Below are 24,824 nucleotides of genomic sequence, written 5' to 3'. Positions count from 1 at the left end.
AGGTCAGTGTGTTGTTCATAGATCATTCATTCTATCACATTGATTGAGCTCTTACTGTGTGCAGAGCACTGTACTAAGTGCTTGGGAAGTACAAGTTGGCAACATATAGAGACGGTCCCTACCCAAAAACGGGCTCACAGTCCAGAAGGGTAAGACTCTGACCAGACTCTTGCTGGCAGTGGGGAGCAGTGGGATGCCTTGTTCATTTCAATAATCAGCTCTCTCATCTGTATTCTTGAAGATGGAGATAATGGGAGCATCTTTGAGACCTTTTAGACTGTGAGCCCACTGTTGGGTAGGGACTGTCTCTATATGTTGCCAACTTGTACTTCCCAAGCGCTTAGTACAGTGCTCTGCAAACAGTAAGCACTCAATAAATACGATTGATTGATTGATTCCTCACACTGAGAAAGAAATTCTGCAGGCGTCTGAGTAGAACAGCCCCTCCCTGCTGCTCTTGTAGATCTTGGCTGCCTTACTATCAGACCTGAAAGCCCAGGCATTCTTCCTTGCTCTTGGTGACTTCATTTTGTGTTGGCACAAAAGCTGGGTCTATCCGTGTTGGCAGGTTCACTACTCTGCGCAGAGTATCATCCTCAAGGGTAGACGATGGATGAAGACCAATAAAATGTTCATGCTTTCCCACTTTATGATGAGGGTGTGGCCATTTTGACTCTTCTATGTTGGTAATGGGGTTGGATCCTTGTAATAATAATAATAATAATGATGATGATGACATGTGTTAAGCATTTACTATGTGCAAAGCACTGTTCTAAGCACTGAGGAGGTTACAAGGTGATCAGGTTGTCCCATGGGGGGCTCACAGTCTTAATCCCCACTTTACAGATGAGGTAACCGAGGCGCCGAGAAGTTAAGTGATTTGCCCAAAGTCACACAGCTGACAAGTGGCGGAGCTGGGATTTGAACCCATGACCTCTGACTCCAAAGCCCGTGCGCTTTCCACTTAGCCATGCTGCTCTTGAGGGATATAAAAAGTCCTTGATCTGCACTTGTTCTGTTTAGTCCTGACCTCACCTCTTCATTCAATCATATTTACTGAGCGCTTGCTGTGTGCAGAACACTGTACTAAACGCTTAGGAGAGTACAGTACAACCATAAACGGTCACATTCCCTGCTGTGTTGTCCCGCCCCTGCGTTTCATCTCTTTTTCTGCATTCCTTGTTATAGGTGGCGTGCCTTTTTATGGTATTTAAGTCCTTAGTGTGTGCCAAACACTATACTAAACGCTGGTGTCGATACAGGCTAATCAGGTTGGACCCAGTTCATGTTCCACATGGGGCTCACAGTCTTATTCCCCATTTTATAGATGAGATCACTGAGGCACAGGGAAGTGAAATGACTTGCCCAAAGTCACACAGCAGACAAGTGGTGGAGCTGGAGTTAGAACCCAGGACCTCCTAACTCCCAAGCCCATGTTCTTTCCACTAGGCCATGCTGCTTCTCACTTTTTCTTGCCCTGATGGGCCTGCATCAGTGTCTTACGTGTGTGGTCATTCCTAGGACTGAAACGTTTGGCCTTGTGAGTGTTTGGGCGGCGTTTTGCAATGTGCCAGTTTTATCGTGCATGAAAGTTTGTAAGCTACCAAAGTCACCTGAAAACTTGGTCTCGTATAGTAGCAGTACAGAAATAAGGGCTGTAAACCCCATGAAGGCAGGGATTGAGTCTAACAATGGTATTGCACTCTCCCAAATGCCTTGCACAAAATATGTTCTCAGTAGATACTGCTAATTGATAAAATGCCGCTCACCATTGAATGGCCATATAAACAATAAGGGCCCACTGAGAGGATCTTAGTTGAGTCCAAGGTACCTATTTTCATTCAGCAAAAAAATATATATTTTTATGACCTTCATTTTTTTAGAGGCCTTCCCCGACTAAGCTCACATCTCCCCTTCTCCCACTCCCTTCTAGGTCACTCTTGCACTTGGATTGGCCCACTTGATTCACACATCCCTTATGTACATATCTGTACTTATCATGGGTTCAGGTCCTGGCTCCACCAATTGTCAGCTGTGTGACTTTGGGCAAGTCACTTAACTTCACTGTGCCTCAGTTCCCTCATCTGTAAAATGGGGATTAAGACTGTGAGCCCCCTGTGGGACAACCTGATCACCTTGTAACCTCCCCAGCTCTTAGAACAGTGCTTTGCACATAGTAAGCAGTAACAGAAGCAGCGTGGCTCAGTGGAAAGAGCCCGGTCTTTGGAGTCAGAGGTCATGGGTTCAAATCCCAGTTCTGCCAATTGCCAGCTGTGTGACTTTGGGCAAGTCACTTAAGTTCTCTGTGCCTCAGTTCCCTCAGCTGTAAAATGGGGATTGACTGTGAGCTCCCTGTGGGACAACCTGATCACCCTGTAACCCCCAGCACTTAGAACAGTGCTTTGCACATAGTAAGCACTTAATAAATGCTATCATTATTATTATTAGTAGTAAGCACTTAATAAATGCCATCATTATTATTATTATCTCTCCTGCCCTGACCTCTTGTTCACATCCTCCCCTCTGCCTGAAACACATTCCCCTTGCACGTCTGACAGACCATAGCTCACCCCTTCAACAAAGCCCTTCTGAAATCCCATCTCCTCCAGGAAGCCTTCCTTGTGTAATTTCTAATCTCTTTAGAGCTCTCACAACCAGCTCTTTGACATCACCTAAGCACTTTGTCTCAGAACACCCCATAATACCTAGTACATATCTTATATTTTCTATTACTTTCTCCAGTCTGTCATGTTCTTTATCATCTGTGTCCCATGCTAGAGAATGTGTTCTTGAGGGCAGGGATAACGTTTACTAATTTACTGTTCTCTCCCAAGTGCTTAATGCAGTGCTCTCCACACGGGAAGCAGGGATAACATTTACTAATTTCCTGTTCTCTCCCAAGCAGCATGGCCTAGTGGATAGAGCAGAAGCCCGGGGGTCAGAAGGTCATGTGTTCCAATCTCAGCTCCACCACTTATCTGCCGTTTCACCTTGGACAAGTCACTTCACTTCTCTGTGCCTCAGTTACCTTATCTGTAAAATGGGGATTAAGACTCTGAGCCCAGTTTGGGGCAGGGACTGTGTCAACCTGATTTGCTCATGTTCCCCCAGCACTTAGTACAGTTGTTAGTAAGTGCTTAACAAATGCCATAATTGTTATTATTATAAAGTGCTCAGTAAATTTTCTGGATCGATTGACCCCATATTTGGCAAACTGCCCTGCAACAAGGTTATTCTCCTCATTGGCCAACCCATCCTCTCATTGCGTAGCATCATGATGTTCCATGCATGATGCAATTGTTCTTTTATTTGTCCTTGGTAGTCCTTGTTTGTATTTGCTTTTACATCACCAGGTTAAGATCCTGCGGTTATGGTCATCCGATGACCCTAGTTGGGGGAGGTCTCCCCTCTCAGTGTTTTCTGGTTAAATTATGAACAGTTAAGTTCCTAGAGCGTGCCTTGCCCCTTACGATATTGAAAGGTCTTTAAAATCTGAGTGACCAATGGCCCGGTGTCTAGGACTTTAGGTTTTTCCTAAAAGAAAAGGCAGCAATTCAGGCCAGTACCTTAAACTTCAGAAGACTGTTTCATGTAGCATGTCGTATTTTCAAAAAGGACTTAACAGTCTGTAAAAACAGTATCTGACGTGGGATTTTCCAAGCTTGACCGATCATCCCTCCTAAAAAGCAGTGGTGAGGCTAAGCATGGTTAGGTGTAGGGTGGGGCTGGGAGCAAAAGACTGGCTTTTAAACCAATCCAAAAATGTGACTTTTGATTCTTCCCTTCTGCCTCCTTCCCCTGCATGAATCCACATGCTTCTGATCTGTTTGCACTTAAATAATCAGGCATTAGGTGTCTTGGAAACCTTCTTAGGTTGCTTTATAATAACCTTTTGGCAAAGTGCAAAAGTAAACTTCCTTGAGGTGAAGTAAATTTGAGTTGTGTTGGAAACTCTAAACCCTTTGATGAGTGGATTCTGTGTTGGGAATGCTTTCTCCCATGTCCACTGGAGACTGCTCTCTGGTCATGTGCTGTATCTTTCCCTGCTCTTGCCTATGAGAGAGGAGTTGGTCAGTGGGCTTGATTTTTTTGAAATCATTTTACTGGTCACACACAGCATTTCTACATCAGATTCACTGCTGAGAGTTCCCAGAAAGCACCCTTTGGGTAAAGATGCGTTTGATTATGATAATATAATTTACAGACTGTAGCTGAAACCTTGGTGATAGGGACCTTTTGGAATTAGGGAGTGAAGCTGAATCAATAGGATAAAAAAACTACAATTAAACACAACTGAGAATGATTCAGAATTTTACTGATTTCCAGACTGCAGCTTCAATTAGGAAATCTGCAGAACTATTTGATAGAACAAGCAGGCAATTCCCACTCCTAGCTTGGGTTACAAACTTTTCCATACCTCTCTTGGTCCAGGGATTTTTTCTTCACAATTAATCCTTTCCCTTTCTGCCTGCTTATATCCATATGCACATTCTAGACTGTGAGCCCGCTGTTGGGTAGGTACCGTCTCTATATGTTGCCAACTTGTACCTCCCAAGCGCTCAGTACAGTGCTCTGCACATAGTAAGCGCTCAATAAATGCAATTGAATGAGTGAATGAATGACAGCACACTGACATGCTCCCGTGCCCATGAAGAAATGCTCCCATATATCCCTGCAAGCCCAGAAAAAATAAACCATTTCCAAAATGCTTCCACACATTCAAATCCACATGCTGCTACACATATGTGTGTTCCCTCTTGTCCATATTCACTACATCACTCGTGCTCAGACTGATATTGAATACAGGTACCCCCCTGCCACATAAACACATACGCATATATGTTATGATCAAGTCCCTCTCCCGTAGCCTTTTGTGAGGACTCAGTATCAGCATTCCCTTCCCCTTCAAATGATCTGGACTGTAGGACTTTAGGGGCTGGGAGTATTGGAGAAGAAGAGGAGGTGGATGGGGGCCGGGGCGTAGAGACACCTGGAAGTCCGGAGGACAAGTGTGACTGGGAAGCGAGTCAGCCTCTGCTGTGAGAGAGGGGAGATTCTGGGAAGATTGGCTCTAGCCGCAGACGCGACTACTGCTTCAACTTCTACCGAGGGGAAGGAAGGGATTCAACACTTCCTAGGTGACCCGGGAGACAAGGACTGGCGACTAAAGCCCCCTAACTATGGGAGTCAGTCAATTGTATTTATTGAGCGCTTACTGTGTGCAGAGAACTGTACTGTGCGCTAGGGAGAGTACAAAACAGCAGTAAACAGATTCCCTGCCCACAACGAGCTTACAGTCTAGGGGGCCCTCTGGGCCTCAAACCCATCTTCCTCACTGCATACATACGAGGGCTTCTCCTCCCATGTGAGCCTTCTGTATTTGGGTACTGCTGGAGTTCACACAGGCTGCTTTGGTTAAGCAAAGTGACTCAATCTAAGCCACTGGAGTACTGGTGACCCTGAGAGACCCTGTAGGAATTTACAAATAGACTGCTGGGGTTGTCTCTGCTTTTCCTAGAAATAGGAAGGGACTGACAGAGGGGAAACAGGGACACGGATCACGTTCGGCCGCAAACACAGGCACGCGTGCATAGACACGTGCGCGCACCCTTACACACTCGTCCAAGTTTATGTTCTCCGTGCAGAACATCAGGAGTAGGTAAGAAGAGGAACGACAGGTCACTGCCCCTGCACTTCTGCAGCCAAGGTCCAGTCCCATAGCATAGAAGGGAGCACAAGCTTCCTGCTCACTCTCACACTTCAATATCTAATCCTCCTTGACACACAGTAACTGTGGCAGTTGTTAACCGCTTACTATTCGCAAGGCAATGTACTAAACACTGGAGTAAATTACAAACAGATGAAGTCGGACACAGTCCCTGTCCAGCATGAGGCTCACATTCTTAATCCCCATTTTCTCTGAGGAACGGAGAAATGAAGCGACTTGCCTAAGGTCACACGGCAGAGAAGTGACAGAGCCAGGATTAGAACCCAGATCCTTCTGACTCTCACCCATGCTGTATCCACTAGGCCATGCTACTTCTCTAGGCCATGTGCGCTTTCCATCCTGGGATGGATCAAAGGAAATACTGTTGCTGTTTAATTTTTGGCTTATATAGGTCATAGGAAAAAAGGTTGCCATCGTAAGGGATGGCAAATAGCGCATATGTAAACAGACCAATTGAGAATCTTCTTTTTCTTCCCTTGCCAAGTTTTTAATTTCCAGTTGCATTTCTCTAGTGGGATCTGGTGTCTCCATGTTAAACCTGAAAGCAGGGTGGGATCTGAGTGGAATTCATTGTCCTCTAAATGCCAGGCCTCAGTGAGGTTGAAGGTTGTAAGAGAGTGGAGAAGCTTGAATTTGGTTTCTGCAAGAAGAAATCCTTTCAGCCTTCCTTGAGAAATACCACCACTGCCCTCTCTTTGCCTTTGCCACTCATGGGCATAGGTTTTCCTTCAGGGCAATAGAAACTTCCTCAAGGCACCGAAAAGTTTGTAGGGGTTTTTTTCTTTGTTTTTAAGAATTTCTTATCATCCCAAGTGACACTTAAAGAACAGGCTGTTGTAGCAATATCAAAATAAAAACGGGGAATACATGGAACCTGCAGATCTAAAACAATCAGTGAAGATGAGTAAAACCAGCTTGAAGATTTTTTTTTGATCCATTTGGAAAACACAGAAACAGTAATATAGGGAAAGTGTACGCCTTGTAAACCCTTAAGGAGGAGAAGCACTGGAGCAAATACCAAGATGTTTCTTAATTGCAGAAAGTCCATCAATTACTATGTTTACTAAGAGCAACTTGGACATGTCAGACCCTGCCTAGGCAAGACTTTCCTTTTCCTGTAATCAACAATTCCACAGTTTCCCATTGTGTTCATTGCCTCAGTTCCCTCATACTGAAACTACTTTCCCAGGTTTCAAATAACAAAACTGTGGTTGGTATCTATAGCCTAAGCAACCTGAAAGCAGCCCAAGATGATTCTTTGCTCAGTCTTCCTTCTCTAGCCACTCTATTCTTCTGGAAACTTAGATTATGAATGGGGGTGGGCAGATTTAGTAGCACTGAGATTTGGTCCGGTGCCCTTACCGCTTTTCCAAGCATTTGGAGTTTCGCAGTGCCCACAGAATAATTTTCCAACCACTGCCTCCCCCTCTGCCTCGTCCCCCCCCCCGCCCCAACACTCCCCACAGTGTTGAGGGAAATCAAATCTGTGTGTTCAGGATGATGTCTTGAAGATCTGGGAGCATTTCCTTTTTTTCTCCAAAGGGTTTTGCTCAAAGCAAACTAACACAAGGTTTGAATTTGACTGCTCACATGGATCAAGCAGCTATTCCAGGGGAAAGTTTCAGTTTCATGCTCCCTACAGAACCAGGAGCCCTGAAGGGACCAAAATCCTCAGGTTCAAGAATGGTGAATAACAGTCCATACCTGGCTCTTAACTTGATGTTCTTTTGGCCAAACCAGGCAGTACTACTTAATACAGAATAGTAATGGTACTTGTTGAGTACCTATTGAATGCACTTGAATGACAAAATAAAAACACAAGACCCAGAAACACAGAAGTAGACTAGGAGTCAAAGGGCCTGGGTTCTAATCTCAGTTCTGCCAGCCACCTACTCTGTGACCTTGGGCAAGTCACTCAGCCTCTCTGTGCCTCAGTTTTTTCATCTTTAAAATGAGGATTATGTACCAGTTGTCTCTCCCTTAGTCCCTGAGCCCCATGTGGGACAGAGATGGTGTCCAACCTGATTGATCAATCAATGGCATACTGTTGCTATTTAATTTAAGCACTGAAGGATTGCCGTATTTGATCCCCTGTCCGGTGCTGGATAAGTGACAACTTTTCTGGCCTTCATTTCCCCTCCTTTGAAGAGGATGGAAGAAGGAAAAATACGGAAACCTCTGGAGTTTGAAGGTGTTGGTGAGGTGAGAGCTGAAAAGAGAAGTGGTGTGTTTTAGCAGGATAGAGCACGGGCTTGGGAGTCAGAAGGACCTGGCTTCTGATCCCGGCTCTGCCACTTGTCTGCTGTGTGACGTTGGGCAAATCACTTCACTTCTCTGTGCCTCATTTACCTTATCTGTAAAATGGGGATTAGGACAGAGAGCCCTTTGTGGGACAGGGAATTTCTCCAACTTGATTACTTGTATCTACCCCAGTGCTTAGTAGAATATCTGGCACATAGTAAGTGCTTAACAAATACCAAAAAAACTCCCCCAAAACAACAGTTTTGAGCACTTTGTGCTGGGTAGAGAAATATGCCATCTGTGAATGATGTTAATTTGGTCTAGTTAAAATGAAGAGTCAGTATTGGCAGGTATTAAGTGTCACTCAGAACATAAGTAAAATTTGGGAATTGAGTGTCTATTTGGTGTGTCCCGACCCCTCCCCATGTTCCTTTTCTGGTGGGACTTTGTCCGTCACTAATAAGATAAATATTATTTCAGAATCAGTAAATGGTAAATGAAAGCATGATTGCTAAGTGACTCTTACTATGAGGCAGCTGGTTGTTAGGGACATCCGTCAGTGACCCTTTACTGTTTGCAGAGCACTTTACTAAGCACTTGGGAGAGTCCAACAGAGTTGGTAGACACGTTCCCTACCCGCAAGGAGCTTACAGTCTAAGAGCCTGTCTTCAACAGATTTGATTTTGTGCCTGTTCTGTTATCAGTTTTTATAGGACCTGAATGAACAGCTGCTATGTGTTGGGATGTCTAGTGGGTATCCCATGGAGGTCTGGGAATGGATGGGGTGCCACTGGAGTTGACTTCTTTTAGCTTTGAGATTTTGTGAAACTAGGACCAGGGAGCACTAAAATAGCTTGGTCATCCTCCCGGGCAACAGAACGTCCCCAGAGCCTTCTTATCAAATTCCTCCAGACCTGGATCGGAATAGGATATGGTGTAGAATTCACACTGCACTGAACTTCTACTCTGGAGGATGGCCTCTATGGGGCATTTTGGTGGGTTAAGTGGCTACATTTAGTTTGTTAGAAACCCTAAATGTCATCTCCAATTTAACATAATTTACTCCTGATGGAATGGTAGTCTATTTGATTGATGATACCTATTCAATCAATCAATCAATCATATTTATTGAGCGCTTACTGTGTGCAGAGCACTGTACTAAGCGCTTGGGAAGTACAAGCTGGCAACATATAGAGACAGTCCCTACCCAACAGTGGGCTCACAGTCTAGAAGGGGGAGACAGAGAGCAAAACCAAACATACTAACAAAATAAAATAGAATAGATAGGTACAAGTAAAATTAATAAATAGAGTAATAAAAATGTACAAACATATATACATCAATCAATCATATTTATTGAGCACTTACTGTGTGCAGAGCACTGTACTAAGCGCTTGGGAAGTACTAGCTGGCAACATATAGCGACAGTCCCTACCCAACAGTGGGCTCACAGTCTAGAAGGGGGAGACAGAGAACAAACCCAAACATACTAACAAAATAAAATAAATAGAATAGATAGGTACAAGTAAAATAAATAGAGTAATAAATATGTACAAACATATATACATCAATCAATCAATCGGCACTTACTATGTGCCAAGCACTGGGCTAAGTGGAGATACAAGATGCATCTGTTTATTGTTGTATTGTACTCTTCCAAGCACTCAGTACAGTGCTCTGCACAGAGAGTACTCAATAAATACGGTTGAATGAACGAATAATCAGATGAGACGCTGTCATTCATTCATTCAATCATATTTATTGAGCACTTACTGTGTGCAGAGCACTGTACAAAGTGCTTGGGAAGTACAAGTCAGCCACATATAGTCACGGTCCCTACCCAACAGTGGGCTCACAGTCTAGAAGGGGGAGACAGACAATGAAACAAAACATGTAGACAGGTGTCAAAATCATCAGAACAGTCCCTGTCCCACGTGGGACGCTCCTTGTGGGTGGATAATGTGCCTGTTTATTGTTATATGGTACTCTCCTAAGCACTTAGTACAGTGCTCTGCACACCAAAAGCACTCAATAAATATTGACTGGTACCTCAGCTCCTGCTTAAACCAGGATATTATGCATCTTAACCAAATTTGGAAAGCACCTTGTACTCATCAGTTCTGTTCAACTGCAACTTATTATTAGGGCTTGCAGACTCTGGAATTTTAGCCCTTTTTTTACGAATCCTATTTATTAAGACTCATTCTCTCCCCTCTGAACCACAGGAAAATCCCCACTGAAGAAAGAGCTTTGTTAATGGACCAGTTCTGATGTAGATATTATCCGGATATCTGCTGCTGTTGACCGTGACCTTCATTTTTTCATAGAGGTCCCACTAATAAGAACTTTAAAGTGACCCAAAATCCCATGGACGTATTTGAGGCTGAGAAAGGTTTACAGAGAGAAAGGTTGGGTCCCATTTCATTTGTAGGACTGGATTCAGGATCACTTATCAGAGTGATGGGTGAACGCGGGTATTAATCATACCTCTAATAATGGTATTTGTTAAGCTCTTGCTATGTGCCAGACACTGTACTAAGCTCTGGGGTGGATACAAGCGAATTAGGTTGGACATAGTCCCTGTCCCCAGTGGGCCTCACAGTTTCAATCCCCATTTTACAGATGAGGTAGCTGAGGCACAGAGCAGTGAAGTGATTTGCCCAAGGTCACAAAGCAAACAAGTGGTGGAGCTGGATTTAGAACCCATGACCTTCTGACCCAAAGGCCCGTGGTCTCTCCATTATGCTGTGCTGCTTCTCGTGAAACGCAGCTTCTGGAATATAAACTCTCCAAAAATATTCAATTTTAATGGATTGGAAGATTCTAAGCATTTTGGAAGAAAAGTTGTTACCAGAAGGGGATTCTCAAGAAGAGAAACTTTTTGTGAATTTCTATAGGCCCTCTCTCAAGGGAATTCCAAGCAATGCATAGACATTATCACAGTCTTCCCCACCAAAGTGTAACTAAGGGGGCAGAAATGGTTTGTTTGGTTTGATTTCCTAGAGACCATACACAGAACATCACGGTGTTTAGCCCAACACAGGGCGTTGGTGCCTTTCACATATGGTCTTAATGGAGGATGACCTTTTTAAACTCCTGAATGAACTTTAAATAACAAAGAAGACATTGTTGGTTAGGACAAAGTTTGCCCTTGCTAGTTTCAACTATATTTCCCTTCCGCCCTTGGATTCCATTTTTCGTATATTGGCTAGGTACCCCCCAACCCCCCCAGCTAGATTGTAAGGGCAATAGAGATGGCTGCATTTCATTTTTAACTTTTTTTTTAAGTAAGGGCTTACTATCTGCCAAGCACTGAGCTGAGTGCAGGGGTAGATATAGGATAATCTGTTCGGGCATAGTCCCTGTCTCTCATTGGGCACACAGTGTGAGGGAGAACAGATCTTTAATCTCTATTTTACAGATAAGGAAACTGAAGCACAGAGACAGAGATAGTGGATTCTAGTAATAATAATAATGATGGCATTTGTTAAGCACTTACTATGTGCAAAGCGCCGTTCCAAGCACTGGGGAGGTGTGGCTCACAGTCTTAATCCCCATTTTACAGATGAGGTAACTGAGGCTCAGAGAAGTTAAGTGACTTGCCCTAGGTCACACAGCCAACACTTGGTGGAGCCGGGATTAGAACCCACGACCTCTGACTCCCAAGCCTGTGCTCTTTCCACTGAGCCACACTGCTTCTCCAATGTAGAAGTGGACCTTGGCAGGGAAACTTGGGGAAACTTGGGGAGGCTTGGCATTCCATATGTTGCCAACTTGTACTTCCCAAGCGCTTAGTACAGTGCTCTGCACACAGTAAACGCTCAATAAATACGATTGATGATGATGATGATCCTAAGTGGGTAGGAAATGAAGGCAGAGAAGAGATTGTGGATTTCTTGGCCTGGGACAACCAACCATAGAGATCAATTTAGCAGCAGACTCTTTGTAATTATATTGATCTTGATTATCCTATAGAGTCACAGGGCCAAGAGGTCATAAACTAGAACCTAGTGGTGTTTTGAATGTGTTTACAATCCCCTTTATAATGTGCAATGTACCAAACACCTAGTTACACCACGTTTAAAATCACAGGATGGCTTTCGGTTTGCTTTTTAAAACGCTGTTGACGTTTTTTCAAATTGGTATTCCAGCAAACCCAAATCATTAGTAATCTCTAACAGAAGCCTCCTGTGCCTTTGGGCCGAAGGGCAAAAATGTTGCCCATCTAGTACTCTTGGGTAAGGCATTTAAAAAGTCATTTTTAGATTTATTTCCAGTATTAATAAGGGTCCCCTTCCTCTCCTACTAAATTCCTGCATGCCTGTTGATTATGTGACCTTTCAAATGGCGTATGGAGAAGTCAGGAGCACAACTTTGATTAGGATATTGTTTTCCATTTTTTTCAGTTTTGAAACCTGGAAAAATGAAACTCACTGTACATTCCTAAACAATTTAAGGCAGACGTTTTTTTAACGATTCCCAGGCTAATGTGTGCGGCATTTTTTAAAGGGCGTTTATGTGGTTTCCTAATGGACCACGGTGCAAAAACTGCATATTTCAGTAAATAAGACTTTATGGTCTGCTAGGAGTTTAGCAGATGAGCAGCAGAGTAAACGGCTATTTCCCAGAGCTCAACTAAGGTTTGGTCCTCCAGAATAATAGTACTAACAGTAATAATAATTGTGGTATTTGTTAAGTGCTTACTATGTGCCAAGCACTGTTCTGAGCACTGGGGAAGACACAAGGTAATCAGGTTGGACACAGTCCCTGTCCCACATGGGGTTCACAGTCTTAATCCCCATTTTAAAGATGTTAACTGAGACCCAGAGAAGTTAAGTGACTTGCCTAAGGTCACACAGCAGGAAAGTGGTGGAGTTGCGTTTAGAACCCATGTCCTCTGACTCCCAGGCTGTTCTTTTTCCGCTAGACCATGCTGATTTTTCCCTGGATGGAGCTGTGTACTCCCCCTCCCACCGTGAAGATCTGGCCCCTCTGCCTCCTTAGATTATAAACACCTTGAGGGCAGGGATCACGCCTTCTAATTCTGTGTTACTCTCCCAAGCATTTAATTCTATGTTACTCTCCCAGAGAAGCAGCATGGCTCGGTGGAAAGAGCCCGGGCTTTGGAGTCAGAGGTCATGGGTTCAAATCCCAGCTCCGCCACTTGTCAGCTGTTTGACCTTGGGCAAGTCACTTAACTTCTCTGGGCCTCAGTTCCCTCATCTGTAAAATGGGGATTAAGACTGTGAGCCCCACGTGGGACAACCTGATCACCTTGTATCCCCCCCAGCGCTTAGAACAGTGCTTTGCACATAGTAAGCACTTAACAAATACCATTATTATTATCATTTAGTATTGTGTTCTGAACCCAGAGGACACTCAATAATAACTACCGATTAATTGATTCCCAACTGAGCCTGAAAATTTACGAGAAGTTGGGTGTTCTCAGATATAATCCTTTGATTTAGATGACAATGCCTTTGACCAGGGAAGGCTTCTCCACCTAAACTGTAAACTCCCTGTGGACAGGGATCAATTGTATTGTACTCTTCAAGCACTTAGTACAGTACACTGCACATAGTAAGTACTCGAGAAAAACTCAGTAAGCACTTGAGAAGCAGCATGGTCTAATGGTTAGAGCATGGTCCTGGAAGTCATTCATTCATTCATTCAATCATATTCATTGAGCGCTTACTGTGTGGAGAGCACTGTACTAAGCGCTTGGGAAGTACAAATCGGCAATCAATACAGTCCCTACCCAACAACAGGCTTACAATCTAGAAGGGGGAGACAGCCAACAAAACAAGTAGACAGGTGACAATACCATCAAAATAAATAGAATTATAGCTATATACACATCATTAATAAAATAGAGTAATACATATGTACAAATATACACAAGCGCTGTGGGGAGGGGAAGGGGATAGGGCGGGGGGGTGATGGGGAGAAGAGGAGGAGAGGAAAAGTTGGGGGGCCGAGTCTGGGGGAGTGCTCAGTCTGAACAGCAGTCTGGCAAATTATGGCCATTTTTAATGAGAAATAACAGAATTCTAGCTTTTCCTAATCAAATGATTTCCAGTAATAATGTTTAATACCGAATACTTACATAGACACTTTCATCTAGGGATTTCAAAACAGTTCTACCAGTACATCTCTGCCACCTTCACACTTGACTTTGGAAACTGGAAGTTCAGAGGGGTTACAATGCTCTTGGTCAAAATCTGTTGGAGGCAGAGTTGAGGAAGAAACCTGGCATCCTACCCCTAATTATTTGTGGACTGCATTCCCTCTCTGAACTGCTCAGTGCCAATGTCGTCAAATTATACAGTTCACCCGTGACAGGAGAGACTGAAGAACTTAATCCCAGTTCCCCCACTTATCTGCTGTGTGAACTTGGGCAAGTCAATTCACTTCCCTGTGCCTCAGTTCCCTTATCTGTCAAATGGGGATTAAGACTGTGAGCCCCATGTGGGACACAGACCATGTCCAACCTGAATATCTTGTCTCTACACCAGCACTTAAGTACCCTGCCTGGCACACAGTAAGTGTTCAATCCCGTAAAACGGTACTACTGGTTGGTTAAAAGGACAGGACTCGGGTTCACAAAACTGAGGATTTTCTCTTGTCTCCGTCACAGATCACTCCTTGGGATTCGCAGTTCTGTGAGACATCTTTCAGGTCAGGGTGGAATTTTCAGGGCTGACAGGTCACTGGATTCAAAGCAGCCCTGCCCTGTGTTTTCCTTCAGTTCCCATAGGGACAGAATCCCCAGGTGATTACAGGACAGTACTCACTACGGTGAATAGGTTCAATTTACCCTGCTTTCCATTTAGAATCAAAACAACAAACCACAAACTAGAGGAGGGGAAGAGAGCCCTGGAAGAAGTCTAAAAATAGACTTCTCTAAAGTGCCACCACCAAACTGGGCAAGAGCCACTTAAGCCTTTATTTTTTCAGGCCGATTAATTAACTCCCGTGGATCACTGTTGCCCTTTACTTTTCTTCTTCCCACATGCTTTCTGGCCATTTAAAGCAGGGGGATACAAATCAGTCCATTTTACTTCTTGCTTGTTAGCTCTTCCCCCCAGGCTGTGGGCAGGGAATGTGTCTACCAACTCTGCTTTATTGTTATATTGTACTCTCCCAAGCACTTAGCACAGTGCTCTGGTCGCAGTAAGCTCTCAATAAATAAGATGGATTGGTTGATTGCTAAAAAAATTGTTGAGGAGGTTTCAATTCCTATTGTAAATAAGGTTTGAGGATAATCTAAGTCTTCTTCAGTCAATCCATCAGCGATATTTATTGAGTGCTTACTGTGTGCAGAGCACTGTAGTAGGTGAGTACAATGCAATAGAATGGGTAGACGAGTTGCCCACAGGGAATTCACAGCCAGTCTTCCAGACCATTGCATTCCCCACCCCTTATGGCCCTAGGTAATGGGGAGTGTCTCCTTGCAGCAAGTGTCTCCTTGATCTCTTCTCTGTTTCCATTTGTACAGAGGTGATGTGTCCCTCAGGTGACTCATGAGACTAAAACTTCTTACTTGGGCTCTTAACTACCGTTCAGAAGGGACTGCCTTATAATGGAGATTTTGCAATTGAACTAGAACCATCTTGGAGCATTAGAGTCATCCCCAGAGGATGATGAATAGTTGGTGATTTCTTTATCTGGGAAATCCAGTTTTCTGTTTCCACACTCAAACTTCGGAGGGAACTTACCTCTTCTTAGATAAATATTGTCCAAGGAACACTCTTTCTCTCTCTCTCTCCCTCTCTCTCTCCCTTTCTCTTTCCCTCTCTCTCCCTCTCTCTCCTCCCCCCTCCACCCCCCTCCACTTTCTTTCTTCTTTTGTTCAACCTAAAATTACCCCATTCTTAGTTTGGCAGCACAGCATTGATTGTGGTGTTCTCCACAAATCACTCAAAACAATTCCTCTCCTTTCCCCCAGGCCAAAATCTCCACCCTGAAGTGGGAACCTGACAATTCTAGCAGAGTCCTCCCACCTTTGAGCAATTGATAACCTGGGGGCTGCTTACTAGCTGTCCCTGGAGTGAGAAATTGCCAAACTCCCTCCCAGAACTGGGGTGTGGAGAGATGAGTTAATGGCTTCTGGAAAAATCTAGAGAGCAAGAAAAGCAGGATGCATACATTGTAGGGGGGTGGGGACGGGAGGTAACCTGGTGTCATATGTTGGAGCAGAGAGCGGCTCTGACTAATATCTATGGGGAGTTCCCAAACCAATGAGAAAGTCATTAATAATCAATCATATTTACTGATAACTTACTGTGTGCAAAGCACTGTACTAAGTGCTTGGGGGAATACATTTTAACAGCATTGGTAGATACCTTCCCTGCCCACAACAAGCTTAGAGTTAATATACTCTATTTAAAGTTTATGAGACCCATTAAGATTGAAACTCTCTTAATGACACCTTAGTTCTACATAAGAGCAGAAGTCGTGGTATGATAAAAGGAGTGCATGTTGGAAAAATTTCCATTGGTAGAGATTTAATTATCACTCATTCCAACGGGTTGAGTTTATTAGCATGACTTAAGTTTTCAAAGTGATTTATTCACCGACTTATATTCCATTCCCCAAATGAAAGGGGCACATTCCAGAAAGATGCTTCCATTGTTTTATAGTCTTTCAAATGTTTACAGTGTTTTTAGACCAGTTAATTGGCGCAATAGATGTGGAGTATTCCCGTGCAGCAATTGTTTCAGGTGGTCTATTTGATGAAATGCAGAGACGTGTGCACTATTTCTGTTGCCGATTTCTGCTTACACGTTTTGGGCAAATTCAGTATCTATATGAAATGTCATTCATGATAACTGGGGAAGCAGCGTGACTCAGTGGAAAGAGCACGGGCTTTGGAGTCAGAGGTTCAAACCCCGGCTCCGCCAATTGTCAGCTGTGTGACTTTGGGCAAGTCACTTAACTTCTCTGTGCCTCAGTTACCTCATCTGTAAAATGGGGATTAAGACTGTGAGCCCCCCGTGGGACAACCTGATCACCTTGTAACCTCCCCAGCGCCTAGAACAGTGCTTTGCACATAGTAAGCGCTTAATAAATTATTATTATAACTTTGAGGTGGGCCCTGGAGGGGTTTATGACCTGAATGTTGTGATTCGAACTACGGATAATGTGGATAATTGACAGGGGGGAAAAAAACAAATTTAAAGATGAAATTCCATCTGCCACTTTCTCTGTAGTGCCTTGGCTTACAGAGGATTTGTTCTCTGTCATGAGCCTTCAGAGTGGAGGGTGATCTCATGTGTCACGTGAGCTGTAACACAAAAGACTGAATTGAGCAAAAAAACTGGATTTCACCTGTAAAGGGCAGCAGCCAAGGTTCTGAGCAGTGAGCTTTCCAGCACGTGAATTCTAAGCAGTTCATTGACATTTTTCCAAGCTTTTGTCTCCCTCTATAATGGCAGCCTTGTGATGGGCAGCCCTCCCTCTGTGAGTCCTAACTAAGAGGGAGGACATGACCTCATTTCACTCCCTCACCTCCCAGCTCAGCAAGACAATAGGCCAAAGGTGAGAATGGGTGATGGTGGCTGGGTCTCTGTAGGTCCTGAATTTCTTTTGTCTTTATTTAATCTGATCTGTCTTTACTGGTCATAATAATAATAATAATGATGATGGCATTTATTAAGTGCTTACTATGTGCAAAGCACTGTTCTAAGCGCTGGGGAGGATACAAGGTGATCAGGTTGTCTCATGTGGGGTTTACAGTCTTAATCCCCATTTTACAGATGAGGTAACTGAGGCCCCGAGAAGTGAAGTGACTTGCCCAAAGTCACACAGCTGACAGTTGGCGGAGTCAGAATTTGAACCCATGACCTGTGACTCCAAAGCCTGGGCTTTTTCCAAATGTGGCTGAAAGAGACAGGAGAAGCCACCTGTCCTAGTGGCTAGAGCATGGGCCTGGAAATCAGAAGGACCTGGCTTCTAATTCTGGATCTGCCACTTGTCTCGTGTGTTCAGATCACTTCTGTGCCTCAGTTTCCTCAACTGCAAAAGGGGGATTAAGACTGTGAGCCCCCTGTGGGACAGGGACTGCGTCCAACCCGATTTGCTTGTATCCACCCCAGCACTTAGTATAGTGCCTGGTACATACGTAGTAAGCGCTTAACAAATGCCCCAATTATTATTATTATACTGCTGTTATTGTTATTATTATGGCATATTTCCTGGCTCTCCCCAAATTCCGAACAAAGATCTGGAGCCAGTGGCATTTGGTGTTCAGGGTGAGGCAGTGTCTTCAGCTTCCCACATTCGCTGGGACATTCATTTCTTGGAAACCTCAACCAGCATGTGACAGGTGACGTGGACAGATGGGTAGCTCCACTTAATGATGACATCCACGCATTCTGTCAGGGCAGGGTATCCCTGTTTAGGATGAAGGCTGACTGAGGAAGGGGAGAGACCCTGTTTTCTGGGGAGTAAACATTCATCTCGATTCAACCTGCTCTGAAACAGGCGAGGAGAATTTCAGACGTCACTGAGTCCGAGCCTTGATGGAGACCAGACCCACGATCTGATAGTGGGTAACCAGAATGCAAACTAATTCAATGCAGACAAAAAGGGATATGAATCTAAGAAAATGGTGGTGAAATCTCCTAAATGTTTGTCCCTTTCCATTAAAACTGTGGCCTTCTTTTCTTGAAAATCCCAGTTCATCCTTGAACCTGTTTCAGCAGTTTTTCTAATCGAGAAGGGATAGGTAGATGTTGGTGTGAATTAGCTTGAGTGTGCCAGTTTTTTGAAAGGGACATGAATTATGAAGGGCAAAGGTGGCCATAAATGAGGATTTAGCGTTTTTGTGAATGATTACTTCACTTTCACTGTATGTAGGCTAACAGATCCAAATATGCTTATCCTCCAAAATAGCTTAAAATTCTGGCTTTTTTTGGGGGGGTTTCTTTTTTCCTCCCAGGGCATCTTTCCAGAAGAACTACAAGACATATAATGTTGCCGTTTCATGGAACTTGTCAGAACTATCTCCCTTAATTTGCTTCAAGCTAGTATTGCTAGTAAGACTTTATAAATATTTTATAGTTTACCGGGCACTTCCAAATGAGTTCAGACTATGAACCTGGGGTCCTTTTGGAACTTTTGAGATGATTAAATCTGATTTGGTAGACTGAACTAATGTAGTGTTTTCAGATTCCTTGATCTTTTGTAGTAAGTGGCATGGAGAGTTCATTTTAGTCAATCCATCAGAACTTACTCTATGAAGAGCAGTGTACTATGGCATTTGGGAAAATTTAGGAGATTAGTAGATGTGACCCCTGCCCTCAAGGAGCTTACACTCTAGTGAGGGAGACAGATGCTAAAATAAATGTACGGGAAAGCAACAGAGTTATGTACATAAGTATTATGGGAGTGGGATGGAAGGCATATGGTGAGTGTCTAAGTGCTTATGGGGCAAGAAGTCAAGTGCTCAGGTCATGCAGAAGTGCTAAAGTGACGGAGAATAGGGAGGGGAGATGACATTAATCAGGGAATACCTCCTGGAGGAGATGCCATTTTGATAAGGCAATTATTCCTTTGTAATAGATTTAGGTTAGGCTATAATTAACAAATTCAGAAAGACCAAAGAGCTAGTATTCTGATGTTGTGTGCACTGTGGGAGAGCAAAGCTCTCATTTCAGGGGTTGTCAAAAAGAGAAGAATGCTTTTTCCCTTTCACTTGCGAGAATCCAGCTGTAAGGTAACACATTTGGAAAAGAAACTGTGCAACTTCCCTGAAAAAGTCTCTGTCTAAACGGTGCTAATGGAACATATATATGCTAATAGGACATCTTGAAATTGGCTTTGTGCCCTTCAGCTTATTAAAGAACAGACAACTGCTGCTGTATTTATCCCCCTTGGGGTATGAATGGAGAAGTGGAAACCAGCATTTCTGCAGTGACAAAGAGTTACTGAATCTGTTGCTGTTTTCATGGATTAATTGTGGTATTTGATAAGTGCTTATTATATGCCAGGCACTATACTAAGCACTGGGGTGCATACAAGCAAATTGCACTGGACACAGTCCCTGTCCCTCATGGAGTGCACAGACCTAATCCCCATTTTACAGATGAGCTAACTGAGGTACAGAGAAGCTAAGTGACTTGCCCAAGGTCAAACAGCAGACAAGTGGCAGAGCCCAGATTAGAACTTGGGACTTTTCCTCTAGCCCTCCAGAGTTCCCTCTCTAGCTCTCTGCTTTGGGCACAGTTATAAAGCACTCTTTGGTTAGTGTTTCAGAGCCGTTTTTCTCATAGCTGGGGCCACAACCATGTAGTGCATCTTCCCACCTTCCCTCTAGACAGTAAACCCTTTGTGGGCAAGGAATGTGTCTGTTTACTATATGAGCACACAGTAAAATACGATTAAATGAATGAATGAGTGAATATTGTACTCTCCCAAGTGTTTAATACAGTGCTCTGCACACAGTATGCGCTCAGTAAATACGATGGACTGACTGCTTTCCGTCACCAGAAAGGTGACCTGTTCTGCCGGTGTGGGTTGAGTAGAAGGTTGTCTTAATCATTATGGTCTTTATTAAGCACTTACTAGGTCCCACTGCATTGAGGAAGATGCAAGGTACTCAGAGAGCACACAGTCTCTGTGTCACTTGGGGCTCACAATCTAAGAGGCATGGTGAGCAGGTATAATAATAATAATGATAATTGTGGTATTTGTTAAGTGGTTACTACGTGCCCAAACCAAGTCGAGACCATAGGGCCCTCCAATTCAAATCTTTGCTCTGACAGAGTACTGCTGTATGACTGAGAAAGTTACTTTACCTCTCCGTGCCTGTTCTCTCATCGGTCTTCTCTTTGCCGTCGAGTCATTTCCGACCCTTAGCGACACCACGGACACATCTCTCCTAGAACACCCTGCTCACCATCTGCAATCGTTTTGGTAGTGTATCCATAGAGGTTTTTTTGGTAAAAATACAGAAGTGGTTCACCATTGCCACCTTCCATGCAGTAAACTCTAGTCTCCGCCCTCGACTCGTTCCCGTGCCCAGCACAGGTGAGTTTTGACTTGTAGCAGATTGTCTGACGCTCGCTAGCCTCTGCCCAAGCTAGGAATGGAAGGGGTAGGCCTCTGCTTGACTTTCCCTCCCATAGCCGAGACTGGAAGAGTACTGGAAACTCTCCAGGTGCAACCCTGAAAGGCTTCTCTCATCAGTAGCATAGGAAAAATAGTGATCACTCATTTCCAAAGTCCTTTAGATTGGAGCAGTTTTATAAATTAGCCAATCAGTCCTTAAAATTAATAATTTTCATCAGTTTTGATTATACTAATGCTATTAAGCATTTCCATTGCCATTTATGACTACAATGAGCCTGTGGTCTTCAGGTATCATCTTACTGGTAACAGTGCAGTTAAACTTCTTTTTTGCTTAAGAAAATGTATTTCCTCCTTACAATCAGGAAAACCCAAACCCTTTGAACAAATATACACACAGTAGCCGTGTGCCTGAATTTTCAGAGTTCATAGCTAATATTAGTGAGTGAAGTGAAGTTCTTAACCAAGTGGAGCATAATGTGTAACCATTTGGTTGTTCAGTAATAACAATTAAAAAACTCCATCTTCTTGAATAAGCTGCCATTCGTTTCATTTATGCGTTCCTCTTAGATTGTGAGCCCACTGAAGCACAAAGACTGTCTAATTCCCATTTGTGTATTCTTTCCCTGTGCTTGGTTCAATGCACTGTACACAATAAGCACTTAATAAATACTGTTATTTCTCCTATTTCTGCTACCTCAAGGATACTATTATATCATAGAAAATGGTAGCACATAGTTGATCTATGAAATTTTAACTGGAGGAAACAGGTTGCCATGCTTTCTTTTATTTGGTTCTCTAAATTATGCACTCTTTCAAATTCCACATTCTCTTAATCTCCTTGAAGTTGATGCTAAATTACCCACCAGCTGTGTACAAAATAACAGTTTTATTGAAAAAGACATTAGTTACACTGAAGCTTCAAATACGTTTTCAAACTACCATTGTTTGAACTCTTTGGAAAGAAATGGCGGGCCCAATCTCAGATTATATGCAGAAGCAAGATTCAATGAACTGGTTTTATAAACCCTGAAAATTAAGATGCTGGAGCTTAATGTGACGACATCTAGTTTTCCCATCCTCAAAACATTAGACTTCTTTTTTTTTTTTTAGTCAATCAAATTGTACTTATTGAGCTCAGATTACTGTACTAAGCACTTGGGAGAGTACAATATAGCAGAGTTGGTGGATATGTTCCCTGCCCACAATGAGCTTACAGTCTAGAGTAAACTAGACATCGGAACCCAAGTTGGAGGCGACCTAATAATAATAATCATAGCATTTATTAAGCTCTTACTATGTGCAAAGCACTGTTCTAAGTGCTGGGGGGGTTTCAAGGTGATGAGGTTGTCCCACCTTTGGTTTGTTTAGCTGGAGAGGAAAATCAAGTAGGCAACAGCTGGAGATGGTTGACGATGCTTGACATGGCTTTGAGGAGAGAATAGATCAGCTAAGTGTGAGTGAAATTCCTGAGTGTGTTTAAACACCACAATAAAGCCTTGGTAATAATGATAGTAATAATAACTGTGGTAATATTGTGTGGTAATTATTAATATCTTTAATAACAATACCAATTCCTGTGGTATCAAAGCACTTACTATGTGCCAAGCTCTGTTCTGAGCATTGTGGTAGGTAATCAGGTCAATTGCAGTCCCTGTCCCAAATGAGGCTCACAGTCTAACGGGGAGGGAGAAGAGGTATTTAATCCCCATTTTTACAGATCAGGAAACTGAGGCACAGAGGTGTTAAGTGTCTTGCCCATGGTTGCGCAGCAGGTAAGTGGCATAATTGGGATTAGAACCCAGTTACTCTGACTCCCAAGCCTGGCCTCTTTCCACTAGGCCACGCCACTCTGCCTCTTAGCGCAATAAATGCAAAAAAATTCCCAATTTCTTGCCAGGAAATCCCCTCTTCTCTCCTCATCTCTCCAACCACACACGCTCTCTCACTTTTGAAGTTATGTTGGGAAAGATTCTGGTTTAATATAAACAGTTTTCAGAACCTGTCAGTGGAACTATTATCTAGGCATCTCACAGAGAGAACTAAATGTGCTCTCATCTCTAGCGTATCTTTCTCTTTTACAGCAACAGCACAGCTCTTACCATGTAGTTCAACTCTGTGGGCAGAGAGTTAGCTATTTGTGCTATTTAATCATAGTACAAATCACAGCACACTAATGCACCAATGGGCCTTGTTGACAAGATAAATACTAGCAATTTTTCATATCGAATAAATGATACTGCCACATAAATTGCCTAAGGGGAAAAAATCAATTAAATTTATCTACCTTTAATAGCAATTTGCTAATGTCTTCATAGATCTATATATCTTTTTGTACAGGTAAATGTTCAGCATTTTAGAATATATTATATGTGTCCAGTTACTATTCAGGGACATCATATACTGGTAAAGTCGCTGGTCTAGAATAAATCTGATCCCTTCAGTAACAAAAGAGATTATCCAAATATGGACAGACATTTGTTGTCTGTTTATTATAGCTGTTTGTAATTAGCTCCAGTATAAATAATCAGCTCTATTCTCCCACATCCACAGTAGCTCTGTCCATAGTGTTTTATATATATATATATATATATATATATACACACTCTGCTTTATGTTTCAGTTTTGTATTAACTGTGTACTACAACCCATACTCTGAGGCTGTCATTTGAGAAGGAGATTCTTGTTTTGCATAAAAGAAAAGGGAATTTGGAATCCAGTCATGCTGTCGGTGTGAAATCACTACTAGCCTTGAGAGGTTGAGCTTCTGAATGATCATCGTGCTTGTAGAAATATACATTTTGTAGCTATATGTGTAATGTATCCTTTTCCATTTTGTGTGGTGGAAAAGGAAACAGGGATATGTTGCAAACTTGTACTGTATGTTGCAAACTTGTACTTCCCAAGCGCTTAGTACAGTGCTCTGCACACAGTAAGCGCTCAATAAATGCGATTGAATGAATGAATGTGGTTTAAAAAAAAAAAACCCTTAGCGAACAATAAGCCCTGGTCACCTTTTGACCTGATAGCTAGTTCCTAAGGACTAAGTTGCCATCAGAGAGAGACTCAGTTGCTGGGGGAAATAAAGCTGAGGCAAAGTATGGTGAATTTGCTGTTTACTCAATTTTTCACTTACCGTGCAAGTGGTCTATATATGCTGCTTCATCACAGGAAACAAAGGGAAATCTCTTTGGGTGGCCCATGTCTCGCGGCTGTCATTTACTCTCTGAGACACTTGGATGAGCTTTCCTTAAAGATCAGGAGGAAGCACTGCGGTCTAATTTAGGAATGAGCTGCTTTACACTCAAGGAAATCCTGACTAATCCTTCACTCTCTCATTGCCCAGGACCTTAAAAAATAATAATAATTGTGGTGGTTCATTAGTCATATTTATTGTGTGCTTACTGTGTGCAGATCACGGGGAAAGCACAATACAACAGTAAACAGGCAAATTCCTGTGCCAGGCACTGTACTAAGTGCTGGGGTGGATACAGGTAAATTGGGTTGGACACGGACCCTGTCCCATATGGGGCTCACAGTCTCAATCCCCATTTTACACATGAGGTAAATGAGGCACAGAGAAGTGAAGTGACTTGCCGAAGGTCATATAGCAGACAAGTGGGAGAGTCCCACCTCATCCCCAACGATGCCCTTACCTGTCTCCCCTGACCTTTACCACTGATTGATTGAGCATCTCCCTGGGAACAGAAGACTTTCTCAGGTTTGTTTAAAAGCTGCTGTTTAAAAAGCCCCCCAAATAAAGCCTGCCTAGTTAAACCATGTT

The 24,824-nt window shown here is 43.1% G+C and overlaps 1 protein-coding gene and 1 non-coding gene across 3 annotated transcripts in view; one reads left to right on the top strand and one right to left on the bottom strand.

The window, feature by feature from the left end:
* EGFR (epidermal growth factor receptor) overlaps window positions 1-24,824 on the top strand; it is a 228,027-nt gene that overhangs the window by 27,722 nt on the left and 175,481 nt on the right. The gene's annotated exons all lie outside the window — the stretch shown is intronic.
* LOC119940475 lies at window positions 21,012-21,149 on the bottom strand. The gene has a single exon (XR_005454953.1). It is a non-coding gene; the product is annotated as a small nucleolar RNA SNORA7 (small nucleolar RNA).

Source organism: Tachyglossus aculeatus, chromosome 18, assembly GCF_015852505.1.
Source record: "Tachyglossus aculeatus isolate mTacAcu1 chromosome 18, mTacAcu1.pri, whole genome shotgun sequence".
NCBI classification, from domain to species: domain Eukaryota; kingdom Metazoa; phylum Chordata; class Mammalia; order Monotremata; family Tachyglossidae; genus Tachyglossus; species Tachyglossus aculeatus.
This window is presented reverse-complemented; position numbering and strand designations above follow the sequence as displayed.